The sequence below is a fragment of the Dicentrarchus labrax genome, unplaced genomic scaffold (assembly GCF_905237075.1).
Source record: "Dicentrarchus labrax unplaced genomic scaffold, dlabrax2021, whole genome shotgun sequence".
NCBI classification, from domain to species: Eukaryota; Metazoa; Chordata; class Actinopteri; family Moronidae; genus Dicentrarchus; species Dicentrarchus labrax.
Window position 1 is genome coordinate 15,521,959 of NW_026136716.1, and position 19,052 is coordinate 15,541,010.

A 19,052-nucleotide genomic window follows, 5' to 3' on the forward strand; every position below is an offset into this window, starting at 1 on the left:
GCCACAGAATGGGAAATCTATAAATCTCAATTTATCGCTAAACTGAGGTCTGTCTATTACACAGGAATGAGTGCATGAGTGATTGAGGGACAATGTTTCTGAACACTTCTACCCAGCCTGAAAGTACTCCTTTCATTCTGGCAGCTCCAGCAGTAACTACAGTTGTTGTGGCTGACTCAATATGCAACTTGTGCTGATCATTAATCCTTTCTTGGGTCAAATGACAATCATTTTACACTCTGGAGACTTATAGCTTTTGTAGTCAGATCTAAGGTGGCCAGAAATCATAGACCCAAGACCCAGATGGGGTCAGGTCAGAGAGAAAGAGACAAAGATTCACAGCAATAACAATAGCAAAAGTTACAACTGTAGTGGTATAAAGGACTACTTATAATGATGATGATGACAACAGCTGTTGGGTTGTTTGGCTGAATGATGAATAATAATAATATTAATAATGATAATATTAGCAGTGGAGGTCAAGCAGGACCACGGCAGCAGGCACAACCAGGATCCATGACAACCTGCAAGAGGAGAAAGCACAAAAGCTATGGGGAAGAAGTGAAGTTAGTAACATGCATTATTGGGACATGAATGCATACAGATAGAAAGGGAGAGGGAGAGAGGAGCTCAGTGCATCATGCGAAGTCCCCTTTCAGTCTAGGCCTATAGCAGCCTAACTATAAGTTTTATCAAAAAGGGACGTCTTAAACCCACTCTTACATGTAGAGAGGGTGTCTGCCTCCTGAGCTGAAACTGGGAGTTGGTTCCACAGGAGAGGAGCTTGTATCTTGTGTCTGTTTGCTGTTCTAGTGACTTAGTGGTCAGGGTCATTGGAGCCTATATCAGCATGCAGGTCCGTCATTAAACATGCTACAAGTTGAAATATTGTATAGCCACTGAGACACATCAGATACTAAATATATAACATAAACACTCAACTGAATTTACTGGTAAGCTGTTTGAACCTAAAGCTTGAAGTAGGCCTGCAGTTGAAATCTGCTGTGAATCTATTTTGTATTTCAGGCAGAAATGTGTTTTAACGTATTTATCCTTGGTGCCCCCCTACACCAGGTTGGCGATCACTGATCTGGATCATCTGCTTTTGATGGAAAGGTGCAGCCATTATAACCATGAAAACATAGCATTCTGAATTTGAATATTTCACTCAGTGTAGAGCTATGATGAAGGGTTAGAACATAAGGTACGCTATATGGGGATTAGGTGTGCAAGATTATATAAAAAAATAGATTGCAATATTTTATGTGATATTGTATGGGTTCTGAAAAACTGTTAAATTTTGTTGTAAAGGGCTTTGATGTTGGATATTACAAGGACTGTGATAAATACAAATGTAGATTTCACATTCTGGTTGCATTAAAAAGTCGACTTTTTTAAATTTTATGCATATTGTCGTTGTCAGGAGGAAACCTGATATGAAATACTTCCTTACCATACTCCAAAACCCTTTCAGGAAATGAAAAACACCCTGTGTTTTAAAAAAACAACAACACTGTGTCGTCAAAGTTGGTATTATTGGTTTTATTACTTAAAATGACTAAATATTTGTAAAACCAACAGACAGATATCAGCATTGATTTATGGAAAAAAATAGACAAAATAAGGAGATACAAGGTTTCCGCCCAACAGTGATAAAATGGTAGTATGTTCTTCATTTTCCTGAAATCAGATTTTTTTTAAAACCACAATATATATTGCCTTGCTTACAGTATCACAATTTATCACAATATATTAAATCGTAACTCCTATATCACAATACGTATCATATCTCCAGATTCTTGTCAATATACAGCCCTACTGGACATTGTTATTGACAATGTGAAAGCAATAGTTTCTGTAACTTTAAAGCTACTTAATGAGGGGGTTATTTATAGATACAACTCCACAGTTTCAAAGAAGCAATGAGCTGGGAAGAATTTATGGCACTGGGAGGAGCTGTTGGGAATGTCCGAGATCAAGAGGTTCAAGAGTAAAACTCTGGTCAACACGGTCCTGTATCTGTGTCAACTATACACAGTATTTTCTCTCATGCAGCAGCAATAATCCAAATAAATATGCATATACTATTTCCAAACTTTGTCCTTCTTTTCTCTGTCTGTGTGACAGACTCTAACTCCTAAACATCTTCTTGTTTGAAAGGAATGAATGAACTGTTGTTGGCTCAGGAGGAGGAGCAGAGTGACTGGACGATTTTTGTTACCATTCAGTCATTGAGGCCTCTGTGTGCAGGCAGGAGGAGGGTGCTGGATCAGTTGCAGACACATGGCTCTGTAATTACAGGAGGTAGGCACTGTGTACTAGCTAACAGAGGGATGTTGTTTCAGGCACCACCACAGAGCAGGTATTAAGTCACTAGGAACCACCAGGGCCAACACAGCCAACCAATCAGCAGCTGCTTAATAAAATAGATTCTTTCTATGACCTTAATTCAAGATGTGGGATCTGTCTTTCATTTTAAGTTTGTTTGTTAGCAGGAAATCTCAAAACAAAATCTTTTTAGCTTTTTTTAGCTTTCTACACTCCTTGGTCTTTATCAGAAGATAGAGTTTGAATGAATGAGAATTAACTTTCATACTCAGGTTAGACCATCACTTAAGAAACAAGTGATCAGATTAAATGAGTTTCAGGACTTTTTTTAAAGGATTTGTGAGGTGGGACATTTTTGATGAACTGTTATAGACAAAACAGATAAATAATGGAAAACAAAAGAGAAAAGAAAGTTAAGTTCTCCCTTTCCATAGCAAGTGAATACATTCTGAGTTAGGCATCAATATTAAAGACTGTTTATCACTGTTTAAGGTGAGAAGATGGTTTTTGCAGCAGCTGTACTGTACGGAACTTGCTGTAGTAGACTTGTAGCCGTTATGTAATTACTGATAATAGGTTTTATGATAACTACACAGAATGCAGAATTACAATATTTTCAGAACAGTGTCTTATTATGGTTTAGAACCAAGTTAACTAGCTGATGCATACAAGGAAATCAACCACTTGTCAGTTTTGTATTGTACGGCTGAGTCAACCAGAAAATGACACAAATCTGGACACCTGATATGACCATGCCTTTTTTACCTAATTTGCACTGATGTCACAGCAGCCCCCTTACCACCAAAAAACATGTCAAATTCAGTTATTTATATAATACAAAATCAATTCAATGTCAATTCAATTCAATTTTATTTATATAGCGCCAATTCATAATTATCGTTATCTCAGGACACTTTTCAAATAGAGCAGGTCTAGACCGAACTCTTTATAACATTATTTACAGAGACCCAACAGTACCACCATGAGCAAGCACTTGGCGACAAGGGCAAGGAAAAACTGCCTGTTAAAAGGCAGAAACCTAGGACAAATCCTCCGGCTCTAGGTGGGTTGTCGTCCGTCTCGACCAGTTGGAGTGAGAGACAGAGAGAGAGAGAGAGAGAGAGAGAGAGAGAGACAGAGAGACAGAGAGAGAGAGACAGACAGAGACGGAGAGAAAGACAGACAGACAGACAGACAGACAGGTGCACAGCAACAACAGTATTGGCAATGGCAATCTAGCAGGACCATGGCAGGAGGCTCCACCAGGATCGATGAGAACCTGCAAGACGAGAAAGCACAAGAACTCCGGGGAAGAAGTGAAGTTAGTAACATGCATTAATGGGACATGAATGAGTGCAGAAAGAGAGAGGAAGAGAGGAGCTCAGCGCACCATGGGAATCACATGACATATTTGCCACAAATCACATTTGTTGTACAGCAGGCTCAAATGTACAGATCTCCCCATCACATGCTGCTATCAGGTAAAAGACAAAGGCAGCATAAAAATATGTTTATAAGACTAAATACAATACAGGATAAGACCAGCATCACACATTGCAAAACAATATAACTCAAACCTTATACTGTGATATTCTGTCCACATCCGTGGAACAGGTTGCTAAATCTGTATTTGACTCCAAATAATTTAAAATGAATCTGGCCACATGTAACAACAGTTGTTTTGAGACTGAGGCATATATGTATGGTCACATTGTAAGGGTAAAAGGCTTACAATGCCTATCAAAGTTCACAATATCAATGACAGGATGAGAAAATTGATGGGTAAATAAAGTATATGTCTGGTTTAAGGGGCAGCTGTAAAGATGAAGACAGTGTGGACAGAGACAAGCACACAAGGCTTCAGATAACAGTAATGGAGCACTGAGATAGCATCACACTGTCAGGACACAGTTTCTCCAGTTAACATGAAGCCACCTCTGACCCCCTGGGAACCTGCTGGCTCCGTCTGTTGTTATGGATGTTCATCCTATCCTACAGAACACTGTGCTGTGTGATTGATTGATTGACTTCAGAGCTGTTTAGGTCAAACAGCAGCGGATTCGGTTTAAAGTCATAGCACATGTGGACTGTCACACTGAAAATTGGAAAAACATTGTTTCACATTCTATCATCACATTATTCTCCAGTTGACGGTACTATGTTTGAGTGTCTTGTATTATTATCATGAACACAAACAGTGTAGTTTGACTCAATCCCACATACACCGTCCTGCTTCCCCTTGTTTTTGAGTAGGGTTTAATAATTACTACAGTTCCCAGCTGTTTTAGAAAATTTGTTAATCCTTTTTTATTGTAAAGTACATGTAATGATAAATTCACAGCTCCAATTACAAATAACTTTCTCCTTTTCTGTACTTAGATATTCTATGCGCTAGACTTGTCTATGACAAACAAATGATGAAGATGGTTAAAAGATAAACGTGTCAAAGGAACATCTTAAGTTAGCTAATAGGTAGGAAAACGTTAACTAACAAGTGATTTAAGTTAGTTAGCTAGATAGCTAGCATTTTGCTCAAGATGCGAAGGGGAAGGGTTCCTCTCAGCGCTGCTGCACTGTTTAGCCTCTTTAAGCTCATTTTGATTTCACAGCCCACTAACACCACTCTCATTGACAAGCCCTGGGTTTCACCAGCTATGTGTAAATTAGGTAAGTAAGTAAAGGTGTAGAGTCCACACTAGAGGCTTGGTAAATACTAGTTATTTTGCAAGTAAATCAGCTGCTAAAACTGGTTTCACCACAGCTACTTGGGGCATAACCTAACTAGTTTGGACGTAAAGTTATAGCTATGGTAAGTGGCCAATCAACAATCAAAGATACAGTTTGTCATGGTTACCATGCGCATTAACTTTCTGGCTGGCATGAGGCATTTGGCATCGTAGCACAACCTAGTAGCCTAGATTGACATGAAATATCATATCAATAAATTAGGTCTGTACTGTATTACTACAAAAGTCATAGTCAAGTAATGTCATAATTATGTGACATTTTATGATTCACACCTACGCTAGGGCATGTGTAACTGTTAAGTTGTTACTTAGAGTTAAGTTGTAACTTAACTCAGTGAAGCAACCACCTTTATTTTCATGATGCAACAAGTCACAACACATTCTATCTTATAACTAGGCTAAGTCTGAACTTACACACAGCTGGTGCAACAGGCTGCTGGTTTCCTAAAAGGCGTCAGTTTTCAGTGAAAAAGTTCACTGTACTCTATCTGCTCAGCAGAAGACAACACACAGGCATAATTGAAGGCTATCTGCTGAACATTGTGGAGCATTTATCAGCTTAAGAGCCAGATACCAGACTAGAGCTAATATTGAACTTAGATTCATCAAGTGATGTGTAAACAGAGAACTGTTTGCTAACCGATTAGTTATATAAACTTATAAGCTGATAGTATATACTTACAGTGAAGACAGCTTTAATTAAAGTTATTTGTCTTTCACTACTAGATCAATGTTTTACACTTTATATTTCAGATTCTGAATGGTGTCCCACTACGGTGCAGTGTTTTGTTTTATAATGTTAAAAGTTTTTCTTCATAGCTAAGTGAGAACCCTATACTATTGAAATAACCACAAGACAGCCTGTCATCATAGAAGACCATTCTGACAAACAGCTGAAACTCTTTAGTTCTCCTGTTTGAGACACTATACTACAGGATATGCTAAATGGTAAATGGACCTGTACTTGTATAGCGCCTTTCTAGTCTTCCGACCACTCAAAGCGCTTTTACACTACATGGCACATTCGCCCTTTCACACACATTCACTCAGTGATGGCAAAGCCCATCAAACAGAAACTAACTCATTCATACACATTCACACACCAATGCACAGCATCGGGACAAATATGTACTCTGTGTTTATACAGACCCAGTTACCTCAGTAATATGAGAATGTACAATTATTTACATAATTATAATTGTTCTTTTTGGCCTAAAGCACACATGTTGAAGAGGAAGTGAGGGAGTTGCAGTCTGCAACTACACTACTAGATGTCACTATATCATACACACTGGACCTTTAAAGCCAAAATCTAATTAGTTGTTGTTCTGTCTGTGGGCAAAGCAATGGTCTTCCTGTGTGAGTTTGGTAGCTTTCATGTGTCATATTACAGCAATCCCTGAACAGTCTCTGGCAGGTAGGCTCTGCATTAACACACTGTGAAAAATCTCCCTCAAATGACACTAAGCAGGATAGAAAGCCAGCAAGAAGACAACAAATTATTCCCAAGAAGGAACATTTTACAGGACATTATCACTAATGAACACAGCAACAGAACATGTCCATCTTGAGCCTTATTGAGGTCACAATAAATCTATAGTATGTTCTCAGAAATAAATGGCATCTGTATGGGAAGTTAAGGTAAGGAAATATCTATTTGTAGACAGGGAAATTTACTGAGTTCCCAGAAGAATAAAGCTTTTAGATTTGAATGATTCTTCTCTGGTGACCTCCTCAGGAAAAACATTCTTTTAAAAATAATACAAATATCATATGTCATTTCACAGTATATACAGCATTTACATACATTAAACGAAGTTTGTTCTCTGCATTTGACCCATCCTATATACATTACTATATACATTAGTAGCAGTGGGCAGCCGTAGGCGCATGAGGAGCAGTTTGGGGTTAGGTGCTTTGCTCAAGGGCACCTCAGCAGTGCACAGGAGGTGGAACTTGCACCTCTACAGCTGCCAGTCCACACTCCATACTGTGGTCAATTAGTCTTCTCAATGCTCTGCCTATTGCTTATTTCTCTTTTGAAATAATGAGCTAGTCAGAATCCTGTGATCCGAGTGTGTGTGCAGGAGCGTCAGTACTGAGGAGTTTCTAGTAGGTAATCATTAGCAGCTGGAAGAAAGTTCCTACGTGAAACTGCTCACACCAAGGTCTGTGGATTATCTTGTGTAACCGGGTCATGATTTCTGGAAACACCAAGTGACCCGTCTGGTTCCGTTAGGCAGACATCTCTATTGCCAATATCTTCAAAACTCAGCAACTCACACCAAAACAATGTAGATAGACAAATAGCTCTACTAGTTTGAGGAAAAATATGTATCTATGATTTTGATGTGAACCGTCCCTTTAAAAGACTTAGGATTTGGTGGCATATAGCGTGTAGTAACAGAATGCAACTGCCTCAGAAGAGCTATTTGGCTGTCAAAAATATTTAAATTGTTTTACTAATTTCGATGCTTGACCCCTGCATGCTCACCCAACACCTATTCCATTCACCAGCCCACCTCAGCTCCCATCTGTCTAGCAAACACTAACAAACAAACTCCATGGCAACAAGCCTACCACAAATGTAACAGGAATAGACTGAGCACGAGTGAGCCCATCAACCACACTGTGGGGACAGCCTGGTGATGATGTCACAGCCTTAGTGCTGGGGGAGGAAGGGGACTGGAGCAGAGAGAAGAATACACTAATAGAAATGAAAAGCACTGAAGGAACTGTACTGTGTTGTGTTGTGAGGATGTGTCTAATGTCACCAGGGTCACAGTCACACTCTATAATCTGATGAGATGGAGGCAGGGAGTAGTCTGACCCGTATCTCATTCACACACTGTCAACCCTCACAAGGTTATCCTTACTGATTACACTTTATCATGTGACACACATGTGGTTGGCTGTCAGGTGGAGATGTCCCTCTGTCATCTCAGGTCTGACAGCTTTGCTCCTATCACACATATCATGCACATTATCATCTGCAGCTTGTGGGAACACACACTGCCACAATCACACAATCACTGACATGATTATTTACATTTACATTTATTTTTAAAAAACTATTTAAAAAAGGTATTTTCTACGGAATGTATTCATACATTTCCTCCGTTTTCCCATGATAACGAGTTAATTTTCTCGAGATCTCGAGATAACGAAACTTTGTTTTCCCGTGATAACGATACAATTAATTCGAGATCTCGAGATAATGACTGTGATATGGTAACTGCGGACAAGCCAGCCGTTACTCCAATATCCGTGGTCAAATCAGCCGCACTTAAATTTACAGCGTATTCACTTCCGGTTTTAAAAATAAAGGTATTAAGAACAGTAAGCTATAATTCAAACCTACATTTAAAATAAAATATGTTACATTAAAGTGTTTCATGCACCCATGATGAATAAAAAACATTATCAAGCATTTCTACTGCACCAATTTGGAGAAATGCCAAAACAAACGTTCCATATTTGTATCTCCAAGTGGCATATTTTCATATATTTGAGGTACAGTAAAAGCAGGTACAAATATGGACTTTTATTGTTGAATTTCTCCACATTGGTGCAGTAAAAATGCTTGATATTAAGTATGTTTTTTATTCATCATCGGCATGGATCATCCTGGAAGAAATTCCAATCACGATAGAATAACTAAAGCAACTTTGTATTGATTTGCAGTGACCCTTCCCTCTAAGGGGACAAGTGGACCCAAACCATGCCAGCAAAATTCCCCCCACAGATTAACAGAGCCACAAGATCCCCTCACTGTAGGGGTCAAACATTCAGGCCTGTACCATGTGCAGACCAGTGCCTATGTTTTTTTTTAATAATATCCCTCTGACAAAATCAGCATTTTATACTTACATGCCACAGTTGGACACAATAATTAATAACACAACAAACAATTGTGTTATTGTACCATGTAGTTCACTTGTGTGAATCTGCATGTTCCAGTGATAATGTCAGTGTAATAGTCCTTATCCTGTCATTGATGTGCGGACAGTCCATTTTTCCCACTTTTCTCGACTTTGTTCCTTATGAGTCCTTATCTTATGGGTCAACTGCTCCATGACATATATTTCATTCACAATTTTCAGCCAGTCATCTCATGTTGGTGGATCTGGTTTGTACCATTTTCTCGTAATTGCTTTTTTACAAGCTGCTAACAAGATTTTCAACAAGTATCTGTCCTCTTTTAACACAACATTCCCTGTCATATTGCCAAAGTAAAGTAATACACATGACATAGGTATATCATAATCCAGAATTCTGACAATAACCAGGTGAACATCCTCCCCAAATTTTATAATTTTAGGGCCATACATTTATTCTTGACACATTAATGTTTTATTTGAGTAGTTTCTCAGACTCTAAATGTGACATTTATAGTCTTAGAAACTACTCAAATCAAAATTTGAGATAGAAAACTAATATAAAGTTTGATGAAATGAAATGTGGTGTGTCAATACATTTTCTTCATAGTTTTCCATATATACATATTCTGAACGCACCTGAACACAAGAGGGCAGCAGTACTGCATCAGTCTGCAGAAAGAATCTCCCTGTGCATCTGGAAACAGTTAATATTGTGGTATGGAACATCATATGTGTCATGTCATTTTTAATTTTAAATTAGCAACAGTTAACATTAGGTGGTAATTATTTACTCATAAATATGGTTTAAAAGTCACTGCAGGATGTGAATAATTTAAAACTCAATACTTTATTTCCATGTGAATATGGTTAAAAGGAATTTGCTTTTGTGTGTTCACATGAAACCTCAGGACATCATTTGTTTGTTTGTTTGTTTGTTTATTAAGATCACCATTAGCTTCTGTATTCTTCCTGGGGTCCACACAGTTTATATGGTGACAATACTATACAAATATATACACTCACACCATTTATCACAATACACCGTCACAACACATCGCAATACACATATACTGTAGATAAGACAATAACAAAAACAGGCTTTGATCGAATTTATCATAAATTAACAAAAATATGCTCATGATCTAACAAATAAGTATCAACACTTCACTGGATGGTCCCTAAGACCTTCTCACACCAAAGAGTATTTATTATTTACTGAGTTTCGTTTTAAATAGTGCTCTTTTAGTATTTTTTTTAAAAATATATATTATTTTGTTGAATAATATGATTCTATTCTAGCGTTGCTCTGTATATTAGTGTACGCTGAACCGATGTGGTTTTGGATTTTGGTAAAGTAAAACAAACTCCAGCAGCATGCCTTGTAAAACAACTGTGTGTATCCGTGCTAAAGGATAGTCTAGATAGTAGAACATAAATGGAGTCTTTGTTGTTATGACATTCCTAATAAAAACCATCAGTGAATACAGTAATCTATTGTTCACTTCAAGCCAAGAGAGACATTCATGCATTCTAGAAATGTTTGTTCTCATCCCACAAAAAAAGTTACACGTGCTGCTTTATTCTGAACCAACTGTAATTTTCTGATATTACCCAGTGAAGTATTGGACAAAACTATTGAGCAATAATCTAGGTTACTCAAAACCAAGGCTTGTCGTGTCATATATCTTGCACATCTTTTAATAACAGATAAAATATTTCCCATTTTAGTTACTACTTTCTTTATGAGTTTGTCCCATAATATTTACTATGATAACTCCCAAAAGTTTGGTTCCTTCCACCTGCTTTATCAGTATGTCATCAATACTGAGATCAAGCTTTGGTTTTGAACATAAAGTATAGTTTGCTCCTATTACAACACTTGTTGTTTTCGACACATTCCAAATACGTTTATTACTGTTTATCCAATCTACTACTAGCTTTAAATCCTGATCTAGATTTGTCTTGAAATCACTTATTGTTGTTCCCGCTAAGTATATTGTGGAGTCATCTGCATACATTGAAATACGTGACTTTTTTAAAACTAAAGGAAGATCATTCGTAAAAATTGTGTATAGGAGTGGCCCAAGACAACTTTCTTTGAGGCACTTCATTTTTCCCTTCTTTAACATCTGAATAACAATTAAAGTACACAATTTGCATTCTGTCACTCAAGTAGTTTTTTATCCATAATAAAGACTGAGAAAAACCATAACATTTTAGTTTTTTCAACATTAACTCATTATCAATGATATCCAAAGCAGCAGAAAAATCAAGCAAAACTACTCCTATAATTTTTCTTTCCTATTTCCACAAGCCAGTCATCAACTATTTGAGTCAAGCAGTGGCTGTCGAATGTTTTTCTCTAAAGAAATTAATGAATAAATTATTATTAGAAAAATAAGATTGGATCTGCTCATATACAATTATTTCCATTATGTTACTCAAAATTGGTAATAAACGTAGGGGACCCACTCTCCCCTACGTTAATTATTATTAAGTTGAGCCAAAGGGTAAGTTGAGCCACCCCTTGTTGCTAGGAAATGGTAAAAAAAAAATGTATCATGTGACCAAATATTTAGGAGGAAGGCATCATTTCATGGAGTCTGAGAATGTAAGAACCACATGGGTAAAGTGGTTAGATATTTATTTCCAAAAAATCATTTTTCACTCTTGAAAGTGAATTTAGTCTATCATAAGTTTCATGAGAATTGTGTTTAGACCAAAATAGATCATTTTTGAGTAGGGATACGGCTCAACTTACCCTGCTCCTATGCTCAACTTACCCCATACATGGGGTAAGTTGAGCCACAAGATCACTTTTTTTGGACATGCTATATTATCGAAACAGTTATGTTTACACTCATTCTGTTTGTTTGAAGGGATGCACAACATCCTGAAATATATGCAGATATATTAGTTAGCGACAAAACTATGATTGCCTTGATGTAGTGATCCTAAATATGAAAAATGGCTCATCTTACCCCACTCTCCCCTATAGGTCGATTATTGGATTCTAAAAACTGCAACTTCTTATTTTTTGGTATCAGCACCACTTTGGAAATCTTCCATGCTTTTGGGCATACATTTTCACTATAACATTGATTAATAATATGCGTGACCATATGACCAATCAATGAAGCTATAGGCTTTAATTTGCTATCAAGATCGTCAATCCCAGGTGGTTAATTTTTGGATGTCATCAACATTGATTCAATTTGAGCAACACTAACGTCCCTGAACTCAAAGTAAAAAAATTTGCCCTGCATAATATGATCTATTATGTGTATGTATGTATGTGTATATCTGTATTCTTAGGCTGGATGGTACTTTTTAACTTAATAATAATAATACATTTTATTTGTAAAGCACTTTTCATAAAAGAATCTCAAAGTGCTAACTTATCTATCTTGTCTATGAAATAACTGTTTAGATGATTTGCTATATCTATAGGTTTAGTGGTTTCTAAATAAGAAGGGGTGGATTTAGTGTTTCCTCTCAATAGAAAGTTAAAAATATTCCATATTTGTTTACTATCTTGTTTAATTTCATTTATCAAAATACCATTTCTTTTTCTTCTTATTTAATTTAGTTACAAAATTCTGATTTAAAACTACATGAAATTGCTGCTAATTTAGCTTGATCCCTTTCCATCATATATTCTTTTTTCATCATATATTCTTTTAATTCCTTATAGATATGGAGTAAGAGCAAAACTCTGGTGTATTTATAAAAAATATGTTCAACTACCCGCATGCCATCACTCTTTAAAAATATTCTTGTTGGTCTATTAATGACCTGTGATAATCCACAAGCTGCAGACGCACACATTAATTTTATTTTCATTGGACAACAAAGGGAATTCCAGTTTATGTTTAAATCTCCCAAAAAATGTATTTCATGACTTGTACTACTCATATGATCCAACATGTCACATATTTTGTCTAAATACCAAGTATTAGCACTTGTCTATAACAACAACCTAAGTCAATAGATGTTTCAAACTAACTTGTAGCCAGAGTACTTCAATTTCTGGTGACATTAAATCCTGCCTTTAACTTTAACAGGTATGTGACTTTGAACATAGAATGCAACCCCTCCTCCATATGCATTCCTATCTTATCTTTCCTGAAAAAATTATATCCATGAGTGATGTATCCTCAAATGTAGAGTCTAAATGTGTCTTGGATACAGCCAATAGATTATTTAATAATAGCACATCTTCTACTTTAGTTAATTTATTCCTAATACTACATATGTTTATATGGGTAATTTTAAGACCTTTCTTGGGTCTTCTTAAAAGTCACGATGAGTGTTGCTGGATGGATCAGACCATGTCTTACTTCTGCCTGATGTAATATAATTCTGAGATTCTCGCTCTTCTTTTGGATACCTCCGCTGTTAAATCCGGGAAGATTTTCAATTTCATTCCCCTGAAATGCAGTACTCTCTCTTTCTTTGCTATTTGTAAAATAACGTCTTTGGCCAAGTATCTCTGCATTCTGACGATCATCAGTCTTGAACCAGATTTCGTTACAGGCCCCACTCTGTGCGTCATGTCCACTTCAGGCTGACAAGGAAGATTTCTATCTTTGAATACTTCTTTAAATAATGATGCCATGAATTCTGTAGGACATCCCTTTTCCACATCTTGTCAAGGCAAAATACTCTGATATTACATTTACGGCTGAAATTTTCCAACCTTACAGTTTTTTCTCTCAGTTCTCTGTTTTCTTTTTGGAGCGCGTTACACACTTTCTCCATTTCATTCATCCTCTCTTGCGTGCTAGAAATGACCACAGTGAAGACATGAAGCACAACATCAAATGACCAGTTGATCAGTAAAAAGCTTTGTTAACAAATGGTTAACTAAAACAAACAAGCCATCCCCTTGAGTTGATTTTAGTTGCCAAGTTTAAGTTGGAACAACTGCACAGAATTAAGTAAATACCACTAAATGTAGGTGAAGTATATATAAAGTCAACATAACTGTTAAGTATAACACTTCAGTGTGTAATATCTAGAAAAATCTCTTGGCAGAAATTAAATATAATATTCATAGGTATGTTTTCATTAGGATAAACCAAACACTCGCTGTGAATAGGGCTTCTTTTTTTTGCATATTTCTCCTACACGCTTGGATGGCTGAGATGGATTTACTTGGTTGCACTCTGCAGCTTTACCACTAAGATGCCACTGAATTCTACACACTTATATATTATATTGTATTATTACTTATATGTGCACATCTCACCCAAAGTGTATTTGCTTGAAAATAGAAAGCCAAAGTGTTTGGTCTTTTTTTAAATCACACTCAATGAACACAGGTGCTCTTTGAACTTTTTCATCTTGATATGGTATAGTAGGTCTTGACTGATGATTTATGAAAAGAAGAGCAGTTCTCCACCTGTTGAACTCTGTTCTTGGTAGCAGCCGGAACATGTTTATCAGATAACATTACTGAAAAAAGAACTTGTCAGCTGTTTGAGGACATTGCCCTGGTGATTTTTTTCAATTTACAAGCTGATGATGAGCACCCAAATGTGCCACTATAGTTTGGTCTGTGTGAGGCTAGACAGTCTCATTTGTGTAGATGAACTGAACTGACCTGGGGCACAGAAGGTGTCTGAGGCACAGGAGGAGGGAGAGGTGGATGATGCTGGAGCCACCATGACACACTGCTCCTGTGGGGAGGCACGCTGAGCTGCCACTGAGGTGTAATGAATTTAATTGGTGCGTCGGATCAGCGTTGGCTGTCAGCAGCTTGTTAACACATCATCAGCACTGAAACTGACAACACATTGATGTCACTGTTCGATCTACTGACATGAACATCCAGCATTTAGTCCTGATCCTGGCTTTACAAGACATGCTTGTCACTCAGCTCTTCCAGACTAACAGATTTTTAAATAATTCTCCATTTTAGTTTTGGTATTTAATTCACAGTGTTACTGGTACCCACACCAATGTTTTCTGAGAGGAAGAGCTTTAAGTCTCATAGTTCAAAGTAGTGACTCATTCTCTTATAATATCCTGACAGCAGTGTGATTGAATAAGCAGTGCAACCCAGGATACACTGGAGACAACAAGCTGAATCCATAACAGCTCAGCAATTAAAAATGCACATGGGGCCAGTGATTATGTATGGAAGACCTCCAGTACCATGAAATGAGTGTTGCAGCCTAGAGACCAGCTCCAACAGATCTGATCCTTGCAGGAGAGACTCACTGAGACAAGCAATCATTACATGTGTGAGAAAATGAATGAATCAAATACATGTCTTAGCTGACATTTATTGTTCATTTTCATTTAAAGAGCAAAACTAAATCCACTTTTTTGATTTAGGAGGGCAAGTACAATCCCATTATAACACTTAGTATCTATTGATCCTGGTCCCAGTTTATAGTTTTCATTACAACACAAGTTCAATTTCTGTTCTCTAGACCCCCCAAAAATCTAAGACTCTGCCTGAGACACCCAGAATCAGAATCAGAATCAGAATTGTTTATTGCCAACTATACCCCATGTGTAAAATGGCAAATGTGGCATGTAGTGTAAAATAAGCACTTTGAGTGGTCGGAAGACTAGAAAGGTGCTATACAAGTACAGGTTCATTTACATTTATTTCACCCTGACATAAATTACTGACTATTTATTTGAGATAAAATAATATTGTAATAATAATAATAATACAAGCTAAACTTATGCAGCTTTCAGTCCAATTACAAACTCCATCTGCCAATCATGCGATCAAAGTTTTATTTGTATATCACCAAATCATAAATTAAGTTATTTCAAGACACTTTTCCTATAGAGCAGGTGTAGAATGTACTCTATAAAATGATTTACAGTTCCCACTAAGAGCAAGCACTTGGTGACAGTGGCAAGGAAAAAGTTTCTTTTAAAAGGCAGAAACCCCCGGCTCTAGGTGGGTGGCAGCCTCGATCAATTTGTATGAAATTAAGACATGCATGAATTATGTCATGTGGCTTCTAAAACAGTATCTCTTGTCAGTTTACTATTATAGCAACTGCCTCAGAGGACCAGCAGGGTTTACAACACAACCTGTCAGACAAAGCTCATCCCTGTCCCATTACGCCTGAGAATTTCTGATGTAGGCTACTTTAAATTTCATTAAGCATATATTTGCTGACTGGGCTGTAACATATTTCCCTCCACACCAACCATATTAATAGTGTTCATCAGTGTGCACTGTGATCCATCACTTCTTTCCTGTCTGTTCACCAAGAAGCATCAACAGATTAACTCTAATCTCATTTCCAGCAGCTAATCTGACTGTACTGTGTGGCTGCAGTCCAACCTCACCAGCACACACTCAACATGAAAACGTGTTACTCATTAAACACACATAAAAACTAACTTAACTATACTTAACAATTTCATGTTAAGTTTAATATATTTCCTGTTGAAAAGGCTCAGAGTGGTCATTCTGTGTAAACTATTAGCCAACAATTTAGGGCTACAGTCTGGAAATATGAAAGTAGCAGCCTACAATGCAAGAAAAACAGTAAATGAGCCAAAAAAGGGACTATGGGGGAAAAGTGGAATTACAGTTCCAGGAGACCAATCTTAGAAGAATTTAGCAACGTCTAATCCACTACAGGTTGCCTACCCTACCCAACCAATCAACAGCGGACGCCACAGCACACATCGCCCACACTGCACTGTTCCACCTGGTCAAAAACGGTGCTACATGAAATTGCGATGAGATTGTTCATTGACTACAGTTCAGAGTTTAAAGGCATACTATGCAGTTTTCCAGTTTTGTCAAACAGCTACCCCTAGAGTCGCTGCGGAGTACTTGTATTTAACGCTAACTGCCTTAAATACCACTCACCAGAGCCGTCTCTATATACGTCTCTGCGTCTCTGCACTCACGGCCTGATCCCCTGCCCCCTGTATACCAGTACATGTTCAGTAGGATGGAAGCGTCGGACATGAAGATGTCTACTGACCAAGTAATGTCTGAGTGAATGCCTGCTAGTGTCTTCCATTGAGGCTTTTTTTTTTTTTTTTTTTTTACTTTATTTAAATATTCAATTTACAAATTATGTCAAACACTAACACATAACACAATACATATGAGCTGTTTCACAGATACAAAAAAAAAAGTCAATAAATAGAATAAATAACTTTACAAAATACATTCCTGAGATCTCAGATAAGGTAGAACCTAAATAATAAAAAACAAACTAAATAATACTAATAGCTAATACAATATCATTATGTCAACACATAAATGTATTTAACAATCTCTGCAATCATAAATTTCATTAAATGCAAGAGGGCACATCAAATATCTTTTCATAGTTATCTAAAAATTGTGTATTCTTTTTATTTTTAACCAGGGCTAAGGATTTATAAAGTGAGTTAAATTCAATCAAAAAATGAGGAAAGGTTGGCTTGGAGGCTGAAAATGTTTGCTTATGAATAAAATATTTTCCCAATAAAATGAAAAAATTAACTAAATACTGAAGACACTTGTTCTTCTTATTTTCATAATAACAAATAACATCTTTTAGGGAAAAACAGTACAGCATGTTAACATGGGTGAAGACATGAGAACACAAGTCTGACCAAAATTGCATTGTGACATTACATTCAAAAAACAAATGGTTTAAAGTTTCGTCAGCATGCCCACAAAAAACACAAGAGCTGTCCACATCCATGATTTTCGAAATGAAAGAATTAACAGGATATATTTTGTGAAGAATTTTGAAATGAGTCTTTTTTACTTTGTTATGAATACAGTATTTGTGAGGTAAAAGACATGCTTTTTCCCAGTCTATGTCCTCTAAATGAGAGCGCCAATAAAATTTTCCTCGTGGAGAAAACCTCTTTTTATCTTGAAAGACTTTCCTTATATGTTTATTGTTACATTTCTTGTCTTGTATGTTGATACCATTCAAAAGTAAAACAGATGTGCCCTCTGGTCTAATTCCATCACAGAAGGATAAGTGACTTTTCATTAAATTAAGTAAGCCAGAGGGGATTGCTTTTATCACCGAGTTGTATTCTTTGAAAGGTATAGGACAATTCTGACGAGATATAAAGCTCTCATAGCTTTGACCAACTGTTCTTTGTCTTTCAGGAAGAGGGTTGTATCGTCTGCCAGTTGAGAAATTCTTATTTCTCTATTGAATATAGAGGTACCTTTGAAATCTGTATCATGTACTATATTTAATGACAATAATTCAACAACTAAAATTAATAGAAAAGGTGAAATCGGACATCCTTGCCTAACACCACGCTTTATATCAAATCTATGAGAGGTGCTGTGGTTGATAATCACTGAGCTATTAATTCCTTTATAAAACATTTCAATAGCATCTATAAATTGATTCCCAAAACCAAACAATTTAAGACATTCTGTAAGAAACTTATGTTCAATAGTGTCGAAAGCTTTGTAAAAGTCTAAAAAGAGGATGAATGCTTCTGAGTGTACTGAATCTGCATTGTCTAATAAATCCACAATAAGTCTGATGTTATTACTTATGTGTCTATCTTTAATGAAACCTGATTGTGTTTCAGCAACAATATGAGGTAGACCCATTTTTAATCTTGTTACATAAACTGATGCCAGAATCTTGTAATCAATAGTAAGGAGAGTGATAGGTCACCAATTTTTTAACAATAAGTTGTCTTTATCTGGTTTTGGAATTAGCGATATAACGCCTTGTTTCATAGTTGTACTCATCTCTCTCTGACCCACACATTCACAGTACATACAAAATAAAGGTTCTTGAATGATGTCCCAAAAATGAATATAAAATTCAACTGAAAGCCCATCTATTCCTGGGGATTTACCCTTTTTCATTGAGAAAAGAGCAGTTTTGATTTCCTCTCTGGTCAGGTTAGAGTCCTCATCAATTGTGACTTTGTGTTTTTTAATCTTACCAATAAACATTACACAAGAAGGGTTGTTGAATTCTGATTTGTACAAGTTGCTATAAAAGGAAAAAACAGAATCAGATATTAATTTTTGATCCGTACATTTACTACCATTAATATTAAGCATACTTAGTGACTTTCTTTGACCGTTTATTTTCTCCAAAGCAAAAAAATAGCTGGAGTTTGT